This window comes from Triturus cristatus, chromosome 6 (assembly GCF_964204655.1).
Source record: "Triturus cristatus chromosome 6, aTriCri1.1, whole genome shotgun sequence".
In the NCBI taxonomy this organism is placed as follows: Eukaryota; Metazoa; Chordata; class Amphibia; order Caudata; family Salamandridae; genus Triturus; species Triturus cristatus.
Genome location: NC_140589.1, coordinates 1,676,169,951 through 1,676,175,442, shown reverse-complemented (window position 1 = coordinate 1,676,175,442; position 5,492 = coordinate 1,676,169,951).

The window sequence follows — 5,492 nt, the reverse complement described above, 5'->3', positions numbered from 1 at the left end:
ATGATAAAGTGGAGATAAATTCAAAAGAAGCTAGTACTGTACTGAGAGCTCTACTTATGGAACGTTGTCCTTTTTACGATACCATACATGTACATAATGCCTATTGCACTGAGAAAATAATAAACAATAATTTCTTACCCGTAAGTGCACGGGTGAACGCCTCACCTGGCAACAGCTCAGGACGTGAGGCACCGCTCTGTTAGAAATGAAAGAACTGTAATTATAGATACTGAAGGTTTTCCATAAAGCAGCTCTTCATATGGTTTGAATCAACTTTCTCATTTCATTCCAGACAAAATCATAACAAAATAAAACGAGCTATATGAAGCATTTATGTTACTGTACATGTATGCAAATGCTTGCGGGTCTCCTTATCTACCTCCTTGTAAGCGTGTTTAGTGGAGTAAGAGCAAGAAATGCCAAAATAATGACTCTACTTTATAACAGGTTGATATTGCTCAAAAACAATACATATTACTTAAAAACAATCAGGCGTTAAGTTTAGAAGCATAGCGATTTAGATAAATAGCATTTTGTTGGTATAAGCAGCAGATTTTTCAAGCTTTATGAATTTTCAATGGTGCCTGTATAGTTGCAATGTCAAAATTTAGCCTACTGTTGGCTTTGGACATAAGGTATAATGTCCACATGGGCAGTTTATTGACACAGAATAGCATGGAACAAGAGTAAACTTCATGGAGCATAATGTGCCTGCTATCGCGTAATCAAATAGTGCATCATACAGCTTAATGTCATGTACTTACCTATCCGTCGGTACTCCGGACCTTCCACAGGCTGCCACCGGAGGTATCTGGAAGGAAAGTAAGCCGTTATATAGCTTCCTAGTTGGTAAATTGAATTCTGCTGTGTATCATTAGCCCGGTGCAGTGTCGCATACTGATTGCGTCATGCTTTTAAAGAACTACACAACGAGCCAAGGATCGTGGGAGTTTGTAGTTCGTTTAGAGCCGACTGATCCTGGCGCGTCTGAACTACTCTGCACCCATGTAAACATGGGAGATGTAGTTTATTGTTTCCTTTTCATTTCCGCTTTACCGTACGATGTAGAGAAAGCGGGGAAGACTAAAATCCCATAATTGTGATGTCACAATGGCCTCGATTGATGTTGGTTACACAGGTATATGTCTGACATTAAAAGGAGATATGTCAATATAAGAAAGAGCGAAGGTTTATCAGAGATCACCTGGTCCACCGATCAATTACATAAAACTTGGGTGTAAATAATACATGGTTTTGTGTTTTCTAAAAGGCGGATTGTTGTACATAAAGTCGTCCGCCTTTTCTTTTACTTATTACATTCTAGGAACAGTAAAGCAGAAAACTACGAGGGAATCTTAATACTGTGTTTTCATTGTATTTATATAGATAACATCTAGCATGGTCAGACCAATACTCCATGAAGAAGCAGTTGATGGGACTAAAGCAGGGTCCAGGAGATGTCCTCATTCAAACCATGACACTCACTATGAAGTTTAAAAACCCATCTCTGTTCTTTTCGAAAAAAAGAAATTTGGTTATATCCGTGACATGTGGCGGAATGAAAGGTTGTTCGAGGACTGTCCATATTAGATTGTCAGCTTTGTGTTGCATGTTCAGAAAATGACTCGTCAGTCTTGTTGATTGTTTTTTGCACCGGATTGTGCTCTTATGTTTAAGTATTCGTTGTTTCACCTTCCGTGAGGACATACCAACATACTTAAGCTGACACGGACAAGTTATCAAGTAAATGACCTTTTCGCTGTTGCAATTAGTGTGCTTCAATAGTTTCCAAGGTCTCCCTGTGCTTATGTCCACTGTTGTTGTGTGCTTAGTCTGTGGACAGGCCACACATGAGCCACATGGATAATGTCCCTGAACAGCTGGTAGGCTCCATAGTGTCTCTTGTCTATTAGATGGTTCTGTTCTTGGTCTTGTGTGGACCAGACTGTCACGTAAATTGGAGCTTCGTTTAATTGAAAACAGTGGTAGAGGTATAGTTTCTTTTCCTACATTAAGGATGCGCCAATGTCTACGCACGCTCTTCTTTCATCTGCGCCGGTCTTTAAACTTTTCCCTGAGACCCCCTACCTATCATGGTGTATTGTTTACACAGAGACAACTGCCTGTCATGGAATCCCAAAGATGTCACAGCATTCCATGACGCTGAGCGCTCTAGGCATGCATCACCACACTTCTCTCCTTTTTACAAAGAAGCGCAAGCAACAAATGCTGTAGAAAATACAATAACAATGAAATTAGTTGAACAAAGTTTCTTTATAAAAACGTAATAAAATGCGTGAAATTAATAAACAGAAAAATAGCTAATAGAATAGCAAACAAAATAACAATACATTCCTTCCCACCCCTCCAAAGTTGAACGGAGGAAAACTCAAGGTGGGGGTCATGAACTTAATCACAGATATAACTTGCCACTTGCTAGGTGCAAACTTAGGTCGAACACTCCTCAAAACTCTATGCATGTCTCCTGCATTATTTTGTGTGACCGTCCATAACTGCGTCGTGTCATTACAAACTCTGGGGTCTAGTGCTATACGAGAAGTATTCCACCAATTTCCCGTCAGACCGTTTGGCTGCATTCCTTCATAGTTCACATACTTGTGTAGGCTCTTTAAACTTGGAACAACCTGTCCCAGCTAAACTGGGATTTTTGACACGTACCCAATCACCAACTTTTAGTCTGCTCATACTACTTCCACCCGCGCTGGATGATTTCGATTTGGTTTCCCCAATACTCCAACACTCGCCTGCGTTTGTGTCCTTTGGGAGCTGCTTAGTCATCCAAAAAGGGCACAACTTTGTGGCGGCCTTCCTGCCTCGCATTAGTTTAAAAGGAGTTTTTGTCATGACACTGTGGGGTGTTGTTCTGTAACATTAAATTAATTCTTTGATCGCTTTATCGACCTCCATGCTGCATCTCAATGTGGACTGTGTACATTTAACTAAAACTCTTAAAACGTTCAACTTTACCAACGCTCTAGGGGTGATATAGCGGTGTTCTTATGTGTTTAATTCTACATTTTTCCATAAAAGAGACCATCTCCACAGAAATAAACTGAACACTGTTGTCAGTTAAGATTTACCCAGGAATTCCTTCTCTGACAAAAACATATTGGAAAAACTTGATCACAATTTTGGCTGTAGGTTCCTTAACACCTCTAACCTCCGCCCATCTGGATAGATGATCTATCATGACAATGAAGTATCTCATACAGTTGGGAAAAATGTGATGAGGTACTAGTAAGTCCACACCCACACGCTGCCGTACTCTACCAGGACAAGTTGCAGCTGATTCGACTGTGTCTCCAGTTCTCAACACTTTGTCACTCACCTTGCATTTCCCTCATCTTTGAACAAAACTATCAATTTCATTATCAATTTTAGGCCACCAAAAGTCTCCTCTCGCTCTTCTTTTGGTAGCCGCCGAGCCCAAATGACCCAAATACACCAATTCAACCATGCGTTGACGGAAACAAAAGAGAGGAATGCATTTATCAGCACGCATTTATTTGCCACTTTCCACTGACCATTTATCTTGAACCTTCCAAAATATCTGTAACTCGTGAGACAAGTTTTTCTCTTTTCGGCCAACCTGATTTAATCATTTGCAAGACTTCTCGTAGTACAACATCCTCATTCACCTCTTGTATCCATTCACTCTCTTTGTTGCATATGCTGACATCACCAATATGGGCGATAAAACATTCCTCAATTTCTGACTCACAATAGTGTTCACTGGAATCTTCAATGGGTAGTCTAGAGAGGCAGTCTGCTCTAGTGTTGTACACCAGGTATGTACTCGACAAAAAGTGTAAACTCTAGTAGTCTGGCAGATAGTCTAGCAATTCGAGCAGTTGTACGTTTAAATTTTCTCCCTGATAAAATGTCTACCAAAGGACAATGATCTGTCTTCAAGATAAATGTCCCCCCCCATGTAAATGTTAAAAATAAATTAAACCAAATATACTCTGAACTTTTCTACACTCCACAAACACACACACCAAAAGTTCCTGCTCTGACAGAGTATTTGTGTTCGGTTTGACGTAGTGTCCTGGAGGTAAAACCCACAGTTGTCAAGAGTGTCATTTAACTGGGTTAGTGCTGCCCCCAACCCATATTCAGATGCATCTACAGTGACCATTGTCTTTCTGCCTTCTACAAACGACTGCAGAGCAGGTGCCAAGGTTGTATCCTTTTTAACTCTCTTGAACGTGCTCTGACACAATTCAGACTAAACAATTTCTTCCCACTTTTTAGGTCTCGCGTGCGTTGCAGGGCAGAGCCCTCCTCCGCCTCCGCGAGAGATTTTGTAGGAGAGGACTTTCAGAAAAGGGCTTTAAGCCCCGCCCCTCATTTCCATTGGCCGGCGTCACAGTTTATGGTAAACGGCCTGCCTTTGGAAATGAGGTTTTCTGTTCACACCCTTTGTCTTCGAGCCGGACTGGCTCGCCTGCTTTTCGTCTGTCGTGAAGACATTTCTTATCAGCTTGTTTATTTAACAAGCTGATAAATGTCTTCATGAGAGCCTTGAAGAAGCATGCACCAGGCGTCCTGCTACCACGCTGGCTTCACGCCTGGAGCATGTGCCAGTCAGCTCTCATTGGTCTGTCGGTGTCCAGCTGCCAGAGGACCCCACACAAGGAAGTGGCTACGTGTCTCAAAGGAGGATGCTCTGAAAAGGCGGGCAGAGAACGCCGTGGAGTGGAGCTGCGGGTCTGTGCTGAGAGACCCACTTTGTGAGACCCAGCTGCTCTGCAGGTAATGATGGAAAACACCTGCTTGTTTTCTCAAGTAATTGAAAACGCACATAACATGTTTTTTATAACACTGTAACCAAAGGCGCATAGTAGTTAGAGGGGCCTAAAAACCAGAGCGAAAAAAAAAGTAATCTAAGCACCAAAATACGACAGAGCAGTGAGTGCTGCGGTCTGTACTAAAGAGCATGCTAGGTAGTTCATACCATAGAGCAGTGAGTTGAACATGTGCATACCATCTGCACAAGCACCCTGCCCTTGAAAGAAGTGCTCGCTGTCTGTACAGCCGTACGTGGCTGCAGCACGTCATCGGTGACAATTTCTGCCAGCCCCGGACTATTTACCGAAAGGTGCACGCATGACCTATGACCACTGTAATAACTATTGTATATAGCGCTTGATGCTGCCCTTCTAAATTTTATAAGCACTTTAAACAACAGGTGTTAGTAGTAGTTAATGTAATGTTATTCAGTGCTCCGATTGGTAATTCTCGACTTTATATCGCCGCATTTCTTCGCTTATGGAGTTCAGTGCACCGAGGTGTCCTGGCAGCTAGGCGCATCAAGCACCCCCTCAACACAACCGTGACATGATCCGACCCTGCTGCGTGTCACACACTAATGAGGGTTACAGCAGAGGCCATACATGAAAGGCCACTGCACCGGAGGTGTGCCGTGGGGGCAGGTTAGGGGAGGGTCACAGGGCGAACAGGTCACATAC